At 37.0% G+C, this 19,014-nt stretch overlaps 2 long non-coding RNA genes across 2 annotated transcripts in view; one reads left to right on the forward strand and one right to left on the reverse strand.

The window, feature by feature from the left end:
- LOC138110447 (uncharacterized) overlaps positions 1 to 19,014 on the reverse strand; it is a 283,040-nt gene that overhangs the window by 242,320 nt on the left and 21,706 nt on the right. The gene's annotated exons all lie outside the window — the stretch shown is intronic.
- On the forward strand, positions 6,155 to 16,563 carry LOC138110449 (uncharacterized). The gene is made up of 4 exons (XR_011150934.1): positions 6,155 to 6,283; positions 8,468 to 8,536; positions 8,648 to 8,898; positions 16,424 to 16,563. It is a non-coding gene; the product is annotated as an uncharacterized lncRNA (long non-coding RNA).

The raw sequence follows: 19,014 nt of genomic DNA on the forward strand, positions 1-19,014 counted from the left end.
CTGACTGTATGATACACACCCTAAAGCTGAACACAATAATTTTGTTTAACAGCAAAAAGAAATTGGTTTATCTTTTGTTCAAAAAGTCATGCTTCAGTTCAGTTCACCTATTTTAAGAGAAATAAAAGCAAACAACAGAGAGGATCCATGTAAAAAACCTAAATCCTATAATGATACTGTGGAGGAGACACTATTCAAATTGAAGTCTGTCTGAGCAAAGAGTGATAATGGGTCCATCAAGCTCAAGCCCAAGATTTTATGTAATAATAATAATAATAATAATAATAATGAGATGCTGAATGCTCAAGTTGTAACTTCTTAAAAAGACTGATTTTCAAAAAGCACCAAGGGCTAGGTGAAAAAAGCCCAGGTTCTTCAAGTTTATTTCAGCCCACGCTGCTGTTCTGAATACAGCAGGGCTCCAGGGCATTTGCCCAGCCCAGGCCCAATCTAAACTATAAATCAGGAATAGACCTGCATGTTTACATCAACAATACTGTAAATGTTTCATCTTTGGCAACAATCTTTTATTTGCAAGGAAATAATACATTTTTCTCAATGTTACTGTATGGAAAACAGGAAAACACAAGCATTAAAATATTGCTTCCCAAGGATAAAACAAACTAGGCCATAGCACTGCTTGAATACAGGTGAAAATGTGCACAATATAATATTTAGATATGCAAGAGATACTGCTGATGTGTCTGCTGCTTAGAGAAAATTTACAGCACAAACGTTGTATGAGTGAGTGTGATGGCTGCTGTCAGCTACAAAAATCATCTGCATCTTACACATCTACCACATGCAAAACACTCCTGCAACGATCTCATTAAGGAGGCTGTGCCATACATCAAAATAATGTTATACCTACAGCAGCCTATAGATTCTAAAATATGCCCTTCCTGCTTATTTTGTACACAGTGAAAAATGAGACACTTGTGGGTAAACTTGCTCATTAATTCTGACAGATAATTGAGAGTACATGCTTGATACCACAACTTAAGTATCTGAAAGCCATAGAAATATAAATATTCTAAGTGTTAGGGAAAAAGAAGGAAAGGGAGAGGAACAGAGATGGAAATTATTTGAACTACACAGAATTTTAAATGGATAATAATTAACTCAGTGGCGAGTAGCTGAGATGAGCGACAGAAAAATCTCACAAGCATTCTTGAGCAGTATCTAAAAATAGGGCTGAAACAGAAGAAACAATTTTTCAGCAATTAATTCTGAGTTTCCTTCTTCCATTCTTTGTTAAAGAACCAACTTCTATTTGCTTTAAAAAGCTGAGGAAGTTCTGTACATACACATGAAAGAATTGAGGACTGTCTTGTCCTTCATGACCTTGAGTAGATCAGCATTCATTAAGATGGGATAAAACTGAAGAGAGGAATTTCTAAAAGTTCTCTCTCATCAAGACACAATCCCAGAGGTGCCTATTTATAAGGCTGAGATCATTCATATCTCAGTACCTTTGTGCAACATGAATATTCTTCTCCATTTGTAGTTAAGGTTCTAGGCACAGCACAGGGCACAGCTTCATTTCCTGCACAGGAACACCCTTAGAATGGCCCTCTGAGTACCAGTCAGCTGCAAGAGTAGCTTTGGCAGAACTGCCTCTTAATTCCTTAATCAGAAGAGGAAAGCAGCCCCCAACCCTCCATTCATGGGCATATGGGTCTCAGAAAAAAAGGACAGCAGCAACAGGAAAAATCCTACTGTGATCAGACGTAATCAAAATATTTCTTAGAATGGCTTTGTGTCTAGAACTGATTCTGCTCCTCAGGAACTAAGTGGATTCCCCTCCTCCATTTTTCCTTTGCTGTATAAAATCTATACATAATCCACTCAGTTCCATATTTTCTAAGCAGTACCCATCACGTTGTTCATTCAAAGGTCAGGCCAACACATATGGCATGCAATTCAGAACAGCAAACATGAAAACATTTGTCATTAGTCATTATAAACCCTAAGTATAAACATAAATAGTTACCTACAAAGGATATTTCATTTTGTAGGAAAGGAGGTGGCAGTGGATGCTCACTAGCAATGAGTTGCAGCCAGTACAATAATTTGAAAATTTATGTACACAGTCAGTGCTACCGCCAGCAAATAATGCATGCAATTACTGCTCCTGTTAATGTGCCTGCATGCCTAATTTTGGGAGCAGCATGCTGAGTGCTTTCCCCTTAAGGTGGCTTGAGCAACTGGTCTGTGTTTTAATGGAGAGAACCATATGTAATGAAAGCAGAACGTCCAGGAGACAAGCCACAATTTCAACTTGTTCTTGTTGCCAGAGTAATAATTACAGTGAAATGGAAAAAAACCCCAAGTACACACCTACTATAAACAGATGGCTAATAAAAATTTGGGGACTTCTTTCAGTAGAGAAATTGAATGCTCTGAAAAGACACCTACATAACAAATGCTTGGACATGTTGTCTCCTTTTATAGGCTACTTAAAGATGTGCCCTCTAGCTCAGGAGCTGAACTGCTTTTTCTGTTATTAACGATTACATGCAGAAGTTTCAGAATATCTTTATACTAAATATTAACCTTTATAATGGAACGTTTCAAATATTCTCATGAAATACAGGCAGTAGATACTAACTACTAATGTGACTTACTCCAACATGGTCATGAATTTTTATGTTATTGATCACAGCTTTCTGGTCTACCATCTTTAAATAAAAAATAATCTTGATGAAATTAGGAGTTTACAATATATATCGTAACCTTGGTCCACTGAGATTTACTCATGCCTGCAAACGTCTGCTCTGTTTTGTACTTCCATTTGAAGACAAGAACAAATATTTCCATTTGCTCAAAAATGTTGACAGGTGAATCAGCGTTTCAACATTGAAGTAGGTCAGCCCGTGTTGCACTATTCAGTGTAGCAACATGACACTTCTCAACAATAAAATACAGTCTAATACAAATTTGAAGTGATACAAGCAAATATCTGTTTTTCTTGCAGAAGAAAAGCTGCTTTAATTTGGAATTGTCTTTCCTCCATCTGTAAGAAAAATGTGAAATATTACAAACTAATTACTTTTGCCTGCCTATCTTCTTCATCCCAGTTGATAGCAGGGCAAACACAAGAAATAAGGAGAAGCACATCTGTTCCCAGGCAGCAGAAGCGACAGCAGATTTAAAGAGACATCACCAGCTTCAAACGTTGTCAAGTAGAAGCAGAAAGAATAAAAGCTATTTCAGGTACCACAAACTGCCTGGAGTCTCCCCTAGCAATTTAGGGAGGCAAACCCAAGCCATTTTCTGTTTCTTAGAATGTTTTCTTTACCCTGTTTGTGTTTGAAAAGTCGTGCCCTTAAGGGAAACAGTCTCAATGTTCTACATTATCTGTACACAGAAACACTTGTCAGTGAGGAAAGTAAACAAAGCAAAGTTGGCACCTCTCACCTGCCTCGTTTGCAGTAATTCTATGTAGCACTTTTAGTAATAGGAAGCTGGATATTCTCAGGAAGTGTTTATCAAATAAATACTTGCCCCTGAATACAAAGAGAAATCAAAAGCATATTCCTACAAAAAATCAATAATGTGATTTACACTGCAAAATACCCTTATATTCTCTTTTTAGAATATGTTATCCTGTCACAGATTTCTGACACTAAATATCTACCATAGACTTTCCTACATGGAAGGAAAAGACATTTTTAAGATTACAAATACAGACCTTGAGTAGTTCCTTAGCCCATGTGCTAAGGTGTACTTTTTTGGAAAGAGAAGAGCCAAACCCTTTTCCAAGAAAAAAAGAGAAAATTCAATATATAATTAAAATACAACACTGTAATTAAAAAGAAGAAAACCAAAACACCTCTTAGCCACCTCTTAGTGTTTTATGAAGAACCCAATTATTTATTAATTAAATCATTGAGCAAGGTATTTGTACACAGTCTCAAACATTAATTTATGGAGTAACCAGCCTGAAATGCCATTTTTTTGGCATTGAGGAGGATAGGCTTCACAACTTTAAGTCTGTTCTTTCATCTTTATGTGCAAGCAATCTGGTTATTCAGCAAAATCTACACACATGCTTAAAACTAAATATACCTGAAAATATCCTTGCAGATGGAACAGACCATAATCATAGTTGCAGTGGATATGACTGAAGAAAAATTTTACAGCCTCTTAAAGCAATGTTAGTATTAGAAATTGGTGTAGATTTATCCAAGAATGGAGAAAGAAAAGCTAAGTATTTTATTGTGTTATATATTACCTCCCCATTAGCAGCATGTTCCTGGGTGGTGGTTTTATTTGCCTCTGACCCATAACAGATGTGATGCAAGAGATTCAGCTCTTCCCTGCCACACTTCATAAAACCTCCAAATGACAAATGGATCAGAACACACTCGAGAGAAGAGGAAGGGCTGACACACTTCAGGTAAACCAGTGGTCACATAAGCCCACAGTTATGTAAACTGATTTCTTTATTGAAAAACCAACCAACCCCTCCCCCTCAAAATGATTAAAATAATTAGGTCATTCCAATCAACACTTCTGTCAAATACTTATCTACACGAATCACCAAGACATTTTAACTCTGATCACATTTCAGATTAGCCACACTGTGATCACTCTTTTAAACTTTCTCATCAACTACCTCTTCATAGATTTAACATATGAACAGGCTTCATTGCTCTATTTGTTCCAGTCACTGTATTTATCAAAGAGTTGCTCTTATTAATTTTTTTAAGCAGTCTCTTGTTTCTTTCTTTCCTTTAGGTCAGTTATCTCAGTAATTTAAAGACTCAAAATGCTGTATATAGCCATCATGTTGCCACATAGCACCAAACTGGGAGCATTTAAAACACCCCTGACAGCTCTCACTTCCATCCAGGTGATTCTAATTATGTTACTGAGACAAATTTCTCCAGTACTACCATCCAAAAGTATGGATGAAAGGTTCAGAAGCAGTTTTTCCAGGAAGGCATTGGCAGTGCCTGGACTGGAAAAGAAAATAGCATTTGTCTGAGGTTTTCCACTTAGGTTTTGTTAATCTTTTCCCCCACATGGTTTCCTTCACTAATGGCAGCAGAATGGATGGCATAGAAAGCAAGAAAACATATGATAAGATGAGACATCGTTACTAATTTTAATTTGCTTGTTTTTATGATGTCTTTAGAACATTAAAAAAAAAAAAAAAAAGCACAATACTATTTTTCCTATTAAAGTGTGATTCTCCATAGAAAACTGACTAAACAGTGACACCATAGGGTGCCTTGCCTGCTCATGCTAATTAATTTTCATCTAAAATTATGTAGCATATTAAGCATTTCAAATGCTACCCCCTCCAGAAAGATTAAACAGCAGCATATATTGGACACACCAGACAATGACACCTTTATAGGGACTTAATATTTTTGTGGAGGTACCAACAGCTCCATGTACAGAGCAAATCCACACTCCTACATTTCCATAGCCTTTTTGCACAGACATTGTATAAAAACTCTTCTATTGCTTTCTCAGTCAGTACTTCCCAAAACAGCAAAATAGTGCTGAATGCAAATGAAGCTGAGGAAGCTGAAGCAGATCTAAGTTCAGAGATAGCAAAGTTGTAAAGTGATCATTAAAATGCTGGTGACAGTGAGAGGCAGACAGAGACACATTTGTTTTCCTGCAGAGTTCTTTTCTTTTGTTTTTTCTATTTTAAAGCACAAATTATTTGCATTCATTTTCACTTTTAGTGGAAAAAACCCAATCAAGTTAAAAGTGCTGTTTTAAGAACAGACATTAAAAGACACTTCTGGAGATGGAGACAAGTACAGATTAAGTTCTATATTTTTAAAACAGTTTTGATAGTTACATTTATGTCCAACTCATTAATTTAAATGTCTGTTATAATTACAGCTTGATGATGTCTCCAGTAGGATTTATGGGTCCAGAATGACATTAATGTTTATTACTTTCATTTTAGTCATACGGATGGATCCCAAATCAAGGCTTACAGCCACTTTTTCAAAGTATAGACAAGCATTTCTCTCATTGTTACTGATCAATATTTTTTCCATTTCAATGGAATTTTCAGTTCTCACTTGCTTAGGTGATAATAATAGGTGTTTTTTAACAGGCTCAACATCCTTCAGAGACACTTCAAGTGGTATTTCTTATCCAATTGTCACTTTAACCAGCTGGACAACTTTTTTCAAACAACTTCAGTGAGTCCCTGAAGCAAGCTCCACGTGTCTGAGCCTGCCCTGCTGAAGTGAATGGGAAGCTTGGGACTGACTTCAGTGGACCTCAGATTTCACATGCTGTTCTAGAGGTCAGGAAAACTAAAGCTGAGATTTGGATCAATAAATTCAAACTTGTGAAATCATCAGGTCCAGTTGAGCACCTGCCTTTAATGATCAGAGAAATGATCCCTGCTCTAACTACACATCAAGAAATATGAATACAAGCTTTGTTTGCATCTGGGTGCTTCAGCAGCAGCCGCTGAACTGTGAGAATAGTAAAATAAATTCAAAATGCCATCAGTGAATACCCCAACATTGAAACTAATTATGACATTTATGCTACACAGTGCCTTCCAAAGTTAAAATGTCCTTTGTGGCTAGTTGTTTGGATATTCTCAATTTTGAAAGCCAAATGTGAGATAGATCAGCTCACTGAAACCAGAAGCACCGAGGAGGTCACAAGCTGGGTATCCCAAAATGGGAAGCACACAAAATACCTTTTTGAAATGAACATCATTGTGCTTTAGGTGAGGAACAGAAAGAGAAATTACTATTGCAGAAAGTTGCATTAACTCCTTTATAAATGAAGTTCAGTCAAGTGGGCTGAAAAAAACCTTATACTCCCTAAGGAAATGAATTTAGCACACTGGTCTTCTTCTGTCCAGAAGGACCTACATGTTTTGGGTCCCTGTCTTCAGACACAATGCCATGGGTTATTATTTGTTTTGTAAAACAACCCTTAACTGTGTTTTTCTGAAACCTGTGTCTCCTTATATTTCTCAGGGTGACACAGTATTCTGTGAGAGACATCATGTCTGATTACATCAGTCAGACTGCATTAAGCTGTGTCAGTAATGACTGCCAAAGTGACTGATATAACTGGATGTGACACACCATCACTCTGTTCCCTCGTCTGTGAAATATGAGATGGATTTGGGGGCAAGAGGAAAAAGAAAAATCACAAAAAATACATACCAATAGAAAATAAATTTAAAGAAAGCTGTTCCTGTGCTTCCTTCCAAAAACAAAATTGATTGGAAATCTTTTATTATTTTAGGGGCTAAAATAGTAGGGTTTAAGATATCTCTTTAGTCAGTTGTGCAGATGCATAGTTTTAAAGGAAAATCATGCAGACCACAGGATGGAACTCAAAGAGTTTTGCATGTAAGGATGTACTGCTTATTTGAAAACCTTCATGGCCACCCCTTTGGCACTTGTAGAAGAATGCTCTCTTATTATCTTCATATATGTGAACACAGCAGGTAAAACACAAAGCAGTCTAACACTTCCAAACTTCTAGAACACTAAAAATTTGGTGGGCCTTAAAGGCTTCTTGTTACTGCTTTATGATTAAGTATTTTAACACTATTAACATGCCAGTCCCTAACAAATTTCTAAGAACTCTTCTTGTGTCCATCTGATTCTTTTGGCACTGGCTCAGGACCATCAAAGGAGATTAACAGGGGATTAGGATCTGAGCATGCCCAGGCTGCAGAGCAGGGCCAGGAAAGCCTCCGGTACCAGACCTTTTAAAAGCTTCAGTCTTTCAGTACTAATCTAAGCTCCCAAACAAAATTTAAGCTATCTTCAGCAATGCCAATATTACAGAAGCCAGCACATTATTTGCCATGGATACATCCTCCCTAACCCTCAAAAACTAAGCAGTCATGAGAATCCAAAACAAATCAAAGCCTGGAAAGCAGCTAGAACAGTTAGACTTTCATATGGTGCTCAGCAGAAAAAATCAGCCTCTTTCAAAGCAGATCACATTCTAAAATCCCATGTGGAACTAAGGCACAAAAATTATGAGTAGTAACAAGCACTTCAGGGCCATTTATCGTTTTAGCTTCCTACTATATTTTTTTATTCCTTTGGCCAGTTAGAGAATTCTCATAGCCAAATTCTCAGGAAAGTTGTATGAGCTGCCACACTGCTCTTTCCAACACAGAACACTCAATGTGAATTCGCAGAGACACATCTTGAGCAACAAGGTGAATCAGTGGCTCTTCATCTTCCATGTATGCCTCTCTGCTCAAATTACATGAGGTGTGTTCAAGCCCTTTGTACCACCAACATTACAAACTGGAGTTACCAAACATTTGTATGGGCTGACACCTACCTGATCATAAGAACTAAATAATGTCATACTGCTGTCAAAAAATAAATCACACATAATCAAACATAATCAGGCATCAGCTGGCATACTTAGGCATGTAATAACATGTAAGATGTATTGCTTATTATTACATATTGATTTTCTATTTTTTTTAAAGTAATAGGACCCAGCACTTCTGAGTTTGAAACTACCCAGTGCATGGGAAACAAGAGTACAGCATTGCCAGGTAAATTAACCTCTATTAATTAAATCTATTACAAGCAGCAGGAATTACATCCCATGTAATTCTGGGGAAATAGTCTTGTTTTTCTTTTTTTTTTTTTCCTTTTTTTCCCAGTTGCCTCAACAGTTCTGAACTTCACGACCTAACAGAACAATATGGCAGCAGCCATGAAGTGAGGTAGAGAAAATACGCCTTGCAGGGGCTGGAGGAAGATAAGGTCACACGTGTGGCACACACAGCCACACAGAGAAGTGCACGACATGTTCAGAGCACACACAGACACAGTGACTGCCAGTGCCCAGCCCAACAACGCTCTCTGCTCAGCCCTGGATCCTCAGCTGCAGGCTGGATTTGCCTGGAAACCCGTAAGCTCATATGGCCTGTGATTTGCAGGGAGGGAGAGAGGATTGTTTGAGTCAAAGAGATCTTTGCTCTGTTTACAGCAAAACAGCCAACAAGACTTTTGCCCTCTATACAAATGACTGTGTGCAGGTCCTTAAGCAGCTTTGTGGTTCAGTGGGAACCTGACCATATATAAGCAATGGATAAAAATAATCTTTTGAGTTTGTTTGCTGCAGAAATATAATAGACTGAAATATGTTTTTATATGTGCACAAAAATTTCTAAAAAAAGAGATTCATTTACATTAAAGCATCCTGTTTTTAAAAAAGTTTTCATACTTACACACAGAGAAATATCTCTCCCAGACTGCACACAAGGCATTTAACTACCTTGATCACTCTGAACTTTCATGTCAAAGACTAGAATATAACAAGCAGGGGAAAAAATAATTGGCCAGGTAATGTTTAGAGTCACACAGGTACATTTGAAGGTCCATCCCTGTTCCTAAACTCCACTTCTAAATGCATCCAAGTGTTCTGATAAAAATCAGCCTCAATGTGAAATAGGAGGAGAATGCATTTTTGCTTGGTTTCAGGCTTATCTCCGAAGGTCATCTCTCCCCCCCAACACATTTTGCTTACAACAGAAAAGAGACTGTACTTTCCATTATGTTGCCTCACTAAATTGCATGAGCCAAAATAATTTGTGGGTCCATTTTCCACAAAAAGTTTTCTGAAGCCTAGAGCTCTGTACAAGAGAGTATGTATAAATTAATAATCTTCAGAAAGAAATCATGCGAACACTGAAACTGGGAACTCTGTATGCAAACTTCAGCATTAAAGAGCTGAACAGAATGCAGAGCATAAGCCCACTGGTGGAAATATGATTTCCCACAAATGTCTTTATATCTCACACAGAAAAGTTGTATTTACCCCTTCTCCAACATACAGTCCATTGAACAGAAATGAAGTTACAAGATGTTGCTCACTGGACTTCTGGCAGGGAAGAGATTAGTGATATCTCTAAATTTATCTGATCAAACTTGAATTGCAATTTCTAATTCTGCTTTTTAATTCACAATGAGTCTTAGAGAGACAGAGTTTTTAGGTCTCTTTAAATATCTAGTTCCAGTGACTCTCAAACACCACTTCCAGGCCATAGGAATCCTTGCTGCTTTCAGGAGCTTTTCCTGCCCAGAGCGGTCACAGAGCTGCACAATATATTGCCATGTACCAGTGCACACATTAGACAGCAATAAAGTCAGAAAGTCAAGAAGTCATTGGTTACAACTTCTTATCCAGTGTCATTTAGGAATGAGCCTATGTTAGCCATGTTATACTTCAAAATACCACTTCAGAATGCTAAAAAGAAACAACAAAGCTACAAAGAAATTAAGAAAAAAAAAATAATCTCCTTCAAATAAATGCAATAAAATCTTGTCCTCTTCCATGAGCCAGAGTTGACTCTAGTACCCTTTGCTAACCCTAATCCTAACCCAAAGGCATCTTGCCTGGTTTTATGCAGAGGCTGCTGTATCAGAGCACATGTACATCCTAACAAGCACAATCCTACAGCAATGCTTGGAGCTTTGATTAACAGTCTCCTTTCTGGTGATGTGTTAGCTGAGCCAGCCATGCTTGCTTCCAGGTACTCCCAGTTTCCAAACACTGAATTAGATTTCAAATACTTCAGCAGCAGCCAAGTAAGAAATGCTGATGAGATGTTTCTAAGAGCATCCCTAATTTGCTACAGACCCTGAGTGTTCTTGACCACATGCAGAGCACAAAAGAAGTTATCAACTCTGGCCAGAGCACACGATGATCTAAAAAGAGTATTAAACATATTAAACAGTAGACCAGAACTTACTCTCTAGAACTGCACGTGCTAAAAAGCTAACTCTGCACCTATGAGTGTACTATAAATGAAATCATGAAGAGTTAATGACACCTTGTTGTCCACCTACGAGCAATGAACACCGACACAGCTGAGAGGTCTGCCTGGAAGCTCTCTTTTAACCCAGATGACAGCAATAGAAAAAATACATTCAACAGCTTGGCATCTGAGTCTTGCAGCTGTCAGAGCACAGAGTGGCCACAGGTGCTACTCCCAGCCATGAAATCCACTAGGGAGGGAGAAGGCAAATGAGAGTACAAATGCTACCAGCAAAACAGGGAGTAAAGGGCAGAAAAAATCCCTTTCAACTGCCAACACAGTGGTGCAGATGCCTTCTGACTGTATTTACATGGTGACATAGAAACAGCAATCAAATTGGTAAGCTTAATGCATTGAGCATTTGCCTTTGATGTAGGCAAGTCAGCATCTGCCAGAGAGTCTCAAAAATAAGAGGGGTGGGGGTGTCAAAATTATAAATAAATAAATAAATATATATATATATATATATATATAGTCAGAGCATTAAATGACTGAGGGGAGAACACACAGCAGTTTGCTTCTTTCTTCAATGATTTCTCAGTGATGTGGTGATGTACCCATTTCTATTCATCTTTCCTCTTGCTCTGTTTAGGCCTTCTCCTTTCATCCCTGTGGTCAGCTGTCATTTCTTATTACATGAATCACCCATGCAAGATGCGACTTCTGAGTGTCACCCTTACAACTGTGCTCATGTCCACCACAGTGCTACATAAATAGCTCCATGAAAATCAGTATTATTGGAGGTGACTCTGTCACATGGCCAAGGAACTCACGCCAACTTTCTGTAGTTACAAAATTAGGGTAATGGATCATTTGCAGCATTCATAACAGAAGAAATGTCACTCCCAGTGAACACAGGTATAGTCATTCCCTCCCTTTTCCTTTCCTTCCTCCAAAACACATGTATGCATGAGCTAGAAAGTTTCAGCAGCAGAGTATTGGAAAAGTCATTACAATGATGCAGTTCTGCAACATACAAAAGTAAATCAGACAGACTTGCTATTGCAGCTAAAGGAAGATGAAGGTCTCAGCTACTCTCCTATAACATGCTTACTCACATCAGGAACAGAATCCACTATTATCTCATCTCTACACATATTTTAATTCCCCTCTTTTAAAGACAGAACTCAACATGAGAGCAATAAAAGACAATATTCCTCATGAAAACACCCTAATAGAAAGCATTACTTCCAGCTCATGGAATTTCAATTTTAAAAAGTCCTTTGATTGTCCTATAAAATAGTAAATATGGATTATTAAAAGGAATATCAAATCCAAATGTTTTGACAGCCATTTCCCCAGTATTCTATTTGTTCCCTTTATTTCTAGATACTTCTGTAATAATCAAGTATATACACAATACTAACAGATTTGATTCCTTAATCCACACAAATTCTGAAGAATTAGCTAAATCCCTTCCTGCTATTTCCTATCCAGCTAAAAAAAAAAAAAATACACATTTGCCCCAGACAAAACAGCTGGATGCAAATTCTTTCATGTACTCTTTCAAAAATGCAAGAAATCAGTTGCTGTGTAAGCACAATGATTAGATCAGAGTCCATTAGATATATGAATCAAGGCATGGTGTCTGCCTAGTTTTTAACTATTGCATGGTGGCAGATCTACGTTAGCCTTTACAATTGCAAAAGTAAAACATGAATTAATCTTATGCTGAATTTTCTACAGCTACATAAAAGAGACTAATTCCCTTAACAGCCTTTACATTATAACTGGTTTCCATGTCCATTTATTCCAAAGATTTTCCATTTGGCAATCACATTCTGCAACTTAGTCTGTGGCCATGAGTACCTGGCTGATTTACTCAAACTGAAAAGCTGATGTTTCACACGCAGTTATTGCCTAACAATTAATTTGATGAGATTTACCAGGGTGATTTCATTGGGATGGTTGGTGTGCACAGGGTCCACATAGCCAGAGCTGCTGAGAACACAGAGGTTCAAATACCAGCCCATGGCTGTGAATCTCACTGGGCATTACACAAGTCTGTAGCAATTAGTGATTAAAAATGTTTTTAAGGCACTGCTGGTACCTATGATTCCATAGCTCTGGCTCAGTACTTCAGAAGATACAGATGTCTACAGCATGTAAAAGCTTTACAAACACTATTTAAATACAATGGAATTTACACTTTCAACTCATTTAGGCATTTTGTTATCTAACCTGTCACCAATTTGCAGCTAACAGTGCCTAAATACATTAATAATGAATCACTTTTATCAATTTGCATCATACAACCCAGTTTCACTTTAGGGACAAACTAATTTCATGGTACAACACTACATTTTCATTTGTATTCTGATGTAAGCAAAATTCATCAACTAAAAGATTTCTAAACTATGTAAATCCAGGTAATAATGCATATAGTCTGGAGACAAAAAAAAGATCAACACTAGACAAAAGCACATGTTAGCTACCATATAGTCTGGGAGGCCTTTCAGGTGTTCCCTCTCCTCAAGGACCCGTAGGGGTGCAGGGAGACTTCAGCATGACACAGTGCATTTAGATTGCAAAAGGTATTCCATGTTATTGTCAGAAACTCAGACCTCTGAAATTCTCAAAATAAAGACCAAAGGCTACTATAAGGTTTGCTAGATTACAGATTAAATATCAGTTTCCATCCTGCAAATCAAGAACATTTCCCTGGGTGAAATCCAATTGCATCTCATTTGCTAACTCTCAATGCCAATAGGTTTCATTACAAAACTTTCAATTAACTAAAGCTGCATTCATGATTGCTCTTTGCTGTTAGCTTGTTTGTCATCAACTATAAGCAACACAATATTTCATTTGGAACAAGCCAAGTCCGTAAGGTTTCAGTTTATCCTCTTAAGAGACATGGGAAAAACTTACATTTGACATGAAATATTCCACTCGATCAAACATAAAATACTAAGGACAGCTTTGAATACAATCATCTGGCTAAAGGAAACTATCATACATAATAACATAGAACCATGTTATTCCCAATCATTTCTCCTCTCTAAAGGCCTGCTAAACATTCAACAGTACTACAAGCATCTTCTTTACTATATATGATGTTTCTAAGCAACCCCTTGGCTTCTCTGAAGAGAAACCTTGAAAGAGCTCATAAGCCACAGACTACGTGCATTCACGTTAGCCATGGGAAATTACCAGGAAACCTATAGCTATTTGCTACCTCTTCCAGATCTTGGAGACATCAAGGGCATGACTTGGGCTACAGAATGATTTTGAAGCTACTGAAGGCAAAAAATATTTAGCTTTGTATCTGCTTTTTCAAAACCATAGAACTTTCTCCATGTTAATCAATATCTCAAATCCACGACATGTTAATGAACCCCTAATATACTGAGTATACTGACACACAAAGTGCAAGCACTTTTAAATAAATACTAACTTCATGGATGTCAAAATCACTTCGCATGCAGTGCAAAATGCAGTGGAAAGGCAGTGACTTTTAAGGTGAGACCCAGCAACAGTGCTGCATAGGAAAACCAACTAAAAGAATAGGAAAGACCTCCCAATCAAGAGAAAGTTTATCTAAGTTTTTTTGGGCCCAAACTAAAAAGCATTACACCTGCCCTTTTTCCTTATGATCCCTCCTGAACTCCACACTTCTTTCCCTCTCAAATACTCTGCCTCCTTCATTGTCCCACCCTCTGTCTTTACTCACAAGTGTCAGTCCTATATTACGTCTCGATCCCTACTCAATTTCTTATTTCTTGACAACAAATCATCTCTACAGAAGCTTCCCCTCTCCAGATGAGATTTCTAATATGTAGTTCCATAAACTGTGTTTCTCTAGAACCTCCTTGGGGAAAACTTAGCTACATCTTAAATTAAACACAGAAAAAATGGAAAATGTATGTAATCTGCAAAGGCAATAATTATAATACTATGCCCACTGTTTCTTATAACATAGTTCCACCAAAGCAAACCCAGAGAACATGAATTAAGTAAAATCTTCCTACAAACTAGAGCTTGAAAATGGGAGAAACATGGTTGTCTGAATTAACCAGTGATTTTCCTCAGCTCACAGATTCCCACATAAACTCCCCTTTTCCATTTAGCATTCACACAAGCACAAAGGACAGAGGGTGCTGGCCTCTCTGCAGGACCAGAACCAAACTCCATTATCGTGATTAGAGTTTTGCAACACCCAAAACACCTGTATGAAGATCCAAACCCCCCAGGATCTAGAAAATTAATGCATACATTTAACCTTAACATAGGCATTTGTACGCCTTCTGAAGTTGTCTTTTTTTTTTTTCCATGCTGAATTTCAAGGAGAGACTTAATATTTGATCATTTACATGTGGAGGATTCTCCTAGTATCTCCTGTGTGCAAATTGGTTTACTGTGAGGAGCTCATTTCAGGGCAGAATTGTCAATATCTTCTAAAAACAAATAGAATTTCTGACTTAATAAAGAGATTATGTCTCTATCAGATTTATGAGGCTATAGAAAATATTAAACCCATGAGAACTTAACTTCCAGTGGTTCATAAGTGTTATTTCCAACTGCTAAGTTAATGTCTTATGGTATCATTATGGAACTTTTTCAATCCCATTGGACAATTTCATCTATTCCCACTTCTGGAATAAATAGCCTGAAACGATGTACTCCCAAACTGTTCTGGCTGAAAATCTTATGACACCCTGTTGAGAATCATAGTTAGATTATTATTTCTTGCAAATACAAATATTTGCTTCTCAAAACATCCAAGGAAGCTACATTACTGAACAGTTACTTCTTATTCATCTCTCAGCTATGATTAAATGTTTCAGAAGTTATTTCAAAGTGATGGATAGCAGAAAATGAAGTAAAAATATAAAAACATTTCTATATAAAAAAGATAGAAAAATCTCACTAAGCTTAAACTTTATGAAAAACACAGGTATGATTGGCTGGTTTTTATTTAGAACACGACTGACAGTTTTTCAGTATTTCTCTCGTGTCATAGTGAGTGACTGCAACCAGGGGTTCCACACAGAGGAGTTGCCCTCCTAGGGCAGCACCACTTCAGTTTTACAGTGACTTTGGTTGTGGAGAGGGCTGAAACAACCAGAGTGAACAAAAGGACACCGAGAAAACACTTAGCAAGAGGCGAATAACAAAACAGAACCATTTGCACAGGTGTTGGCTTGGCGTTATTTAACTCTTTTGTATTTTAAATTGTGAGTTTTTTAATTTAGACAGGGTTTCTTTGTGGCATGGTATTGCTCCCATCAAGCCTATGCTGTCCTTACCCTTTGTCTATTTTTAGGGTTTAAATAAACTGAAGTTAACCCTAAGTGTAATAGCCCCTTGTCTGAGAAAGTTTTTTTCTGTTTTGGTATTCAGTCACTCCTGTTAAATGCACATACTGTGTTTCCTCTCACAGCAAACTTCCCCTATCTGGAAACATAAAGACATGCACAAAGCACCACTTGTTCATCTAAATCTAACAAAAGGCTCGTGTGGTGCATTAACCTGTGCAGTAATGAAATCTATATTGTGTATGTGGCAAATTAATTTTTAGCACAATTATATCAATGAGATTTTGAAGCTGACCTCTGACAAAGTAAAATTTTCCTCCTGTAACTTATCACCACTTTCTGTGAAATCTGCCTGCAGGTCCATAGCATCTCTGCAAGAAAACTACATGCTCAGTTCCAGCTGGGACAAAGATTACTAACTGCCAAGAAAATGGTAACTGAAACTGAATTTTTACTTGTAATTGCTGAAGTAAACATCTGTTGAAGATCAAGCACTTTGAAATAAAGGCATAATGTTGCGTTTATATCTAGAATATTCTTGTTATAAATCAAGAGCAATTTAATCTTTGTAAAAATAAAAATATGGCCTTGTCAATCCGTTGTCCTTGAACACTTCTGTACATCTTATCCAAGTAAAAAAAAAATTCCACTGAGAAAGAAGAATGCATTATCTTCTCACTAGAGAAACTTCCCCACTCTTACAGCTTTCTACATGACCATTGATAGGCAAATGTTTCTACTTCCTTCTGGTAAACATCTCATACTCTGCTTTACATGTGTTTTACAAAAGAAGCTCAGGGCACCACCGTGGTTCAAATTAGACAGAAAATGAATGCATTGGATCCTACCTTTAATCTTCTTTTTTTGAATTGCACTATGTTTGAAGTTTAAATGTAGTCTATATTGTTGACAAAAATTTTTTCCAAATGACAGTTAATTTAGATAAATATGCAGACTAGATTAAACAGATAGCAGACAATATATATGATAGTAGAAAATTGGTTTCTATCTACTTTATCATTATCTGAATCAATGTTTTGCACAAGATGCTAAGTAAGTAAACTGCCAGTGAGAAATGTTTGTTCTCTCTGATGGAGAAGTGAAAGCCAACAATGTGACATAATGGTGTTCATGTAGAGATTAACAAAACTGCATTATTGGTCCATACACTGCTGGTAGGAAGCTTCATCTCTATTTCATAGAATGAAGTAAATACTAAAACACAATTAAGAAAGACACCTTAGGGCAGAGAGAGAAATACCTGGATAAAACTCACTAGTCCATCATTTGTAAAGAACTTCTCTAGAGGATTTTAGCAATTACTATGTTTATTTGGAAAAAAAAAAAAAAATTCACCAAATATGAGCAAATCCTAGTGAGATCCATCCTGGAGATAGCAACTGTTGCAACAGTATACTGTGAATTAGAAACCACAATGTATTGCCCCCACGTGCAAGTCCTGTTATGACTGAAGTAAAGAGGATTTAGGTCATTGTTTTCAATGAAAACATTTTTCACTCACACAGTCAATCTCAGTAATAGCAACAACAAGCATTAAACTTTCTTGCAACAGGTGGTAAGTAAATGTACAAAATCAGACACATTTTTCCTTTGTAGCTGTTTTACTTTTCCCCCCAAAATATATTATTCAATAGGTAGGTGGTTGGTTAGTCAGGGTTTTTTGTTTACATTCCCTGTCATTATATATAATCTGCAAACTTCATTCCTACTAAGACTGGTCTAGTCATTATTTCTTAGTTACACCATGACAAGCCTCCACTGCAGATGACTTTCAGAAAATACAATAATTTCTTCTCTGAAGCTAACAACATTACATGCCGCTGTTACTTCAGGATGATATAAATCATAATAGTCCTCTTTTTTTTTTCCTTCAAATTATTTAATATTTACAAGTTTCCTAATAAGTCCTCCCAGCATGGAAAGATTACTGCTTGGAAACAGATTTTCCATATCAGTTTTCTGCTCCCCTGTCCATTTGCCTTATTCTAGTTTGAAGATACACAATTATATTTCTAAATTAACTTTGCATTTTAGCTAATTGATTGTATTCTGCATGCAAGCAATGCAGTTTATGAACTGTTTACATTTTAAAACTGTTTCACCTCTATGTTTTAAAAGAAGGCAAAAAACTTTTGTCTTATAGTCCTGAGGGGGTCTTGACATTTGCTTTCTCATCCATCTTTGCACTGAGTAAACACATGGATCATCTTTTAAGCCTTTTACATAATTTCAGCATTGTGCAAAGATGTTGGATTTTAAGTGGTGGTCATATATTCCACCACTTTCAGTTTTGATTTATATTGTTACTTTAAAAGGTTTTGAGCTTGTAAAACTTGGTGCCAAACCCTGAAATATGCTGGTAAAACCAAATTATCTTCTTAAAGAGTCAAGTTCAAAATGGTCCCTGATTTTACAGAGAATTGGCAGAGACTGAGATAGACTAAGGGAAAAATAAAAGCATATGTACTACACTGAAAAATAAAGATTATAACTCTTGGGGTGGGGGGAACAGAACAGGTGAATGTGAGAAGCTCAAGGGAAAAAACAAACTAAAACTGAAATTCACATAACTTGGTTTGCTAAAGGTCCAGTCCATGAGAAACACTCTGACTCCAGGCCCATACTTAATATGTTACTTTTATCAAAACTCAGTAACCAACGTTTTTAGAATAAACATGTCACCCTTTATTCACTTCTGATCATAAAACTGAAAAAATATAAAAATATCTGGAAAATATATCTGACTGAGCACAAACACAAAAGCGTTCAGGAACATGTAGTAAACAGTAAATGTCCAGCTATAGAGCTGACTACTACCCAGTGTTTTTCACACAGAACACATGCTCATCAGTACAAAGCATTAGGACTGGATATTATGCTTGTCTGTAATGCAGAAATACTTCTCTAACACAGAGCACCGGACCACGT

This window comes from Aphelocoma coerulescens, chromosome 4A, assembly GCF_041296385.1.
Source record: "Aphelocoma coerulescens isolate FSJ_1873_10779 chromosome 4A, UR_Acoe_1.0, whole genome shotgun sequence".
Taxonomy (NCBI): Eukaryota; Metazoa; Chordata; class Aves; order Passeriformes; family Corvidae; genus Aphelocoma; species Aphelocoma coerulescens.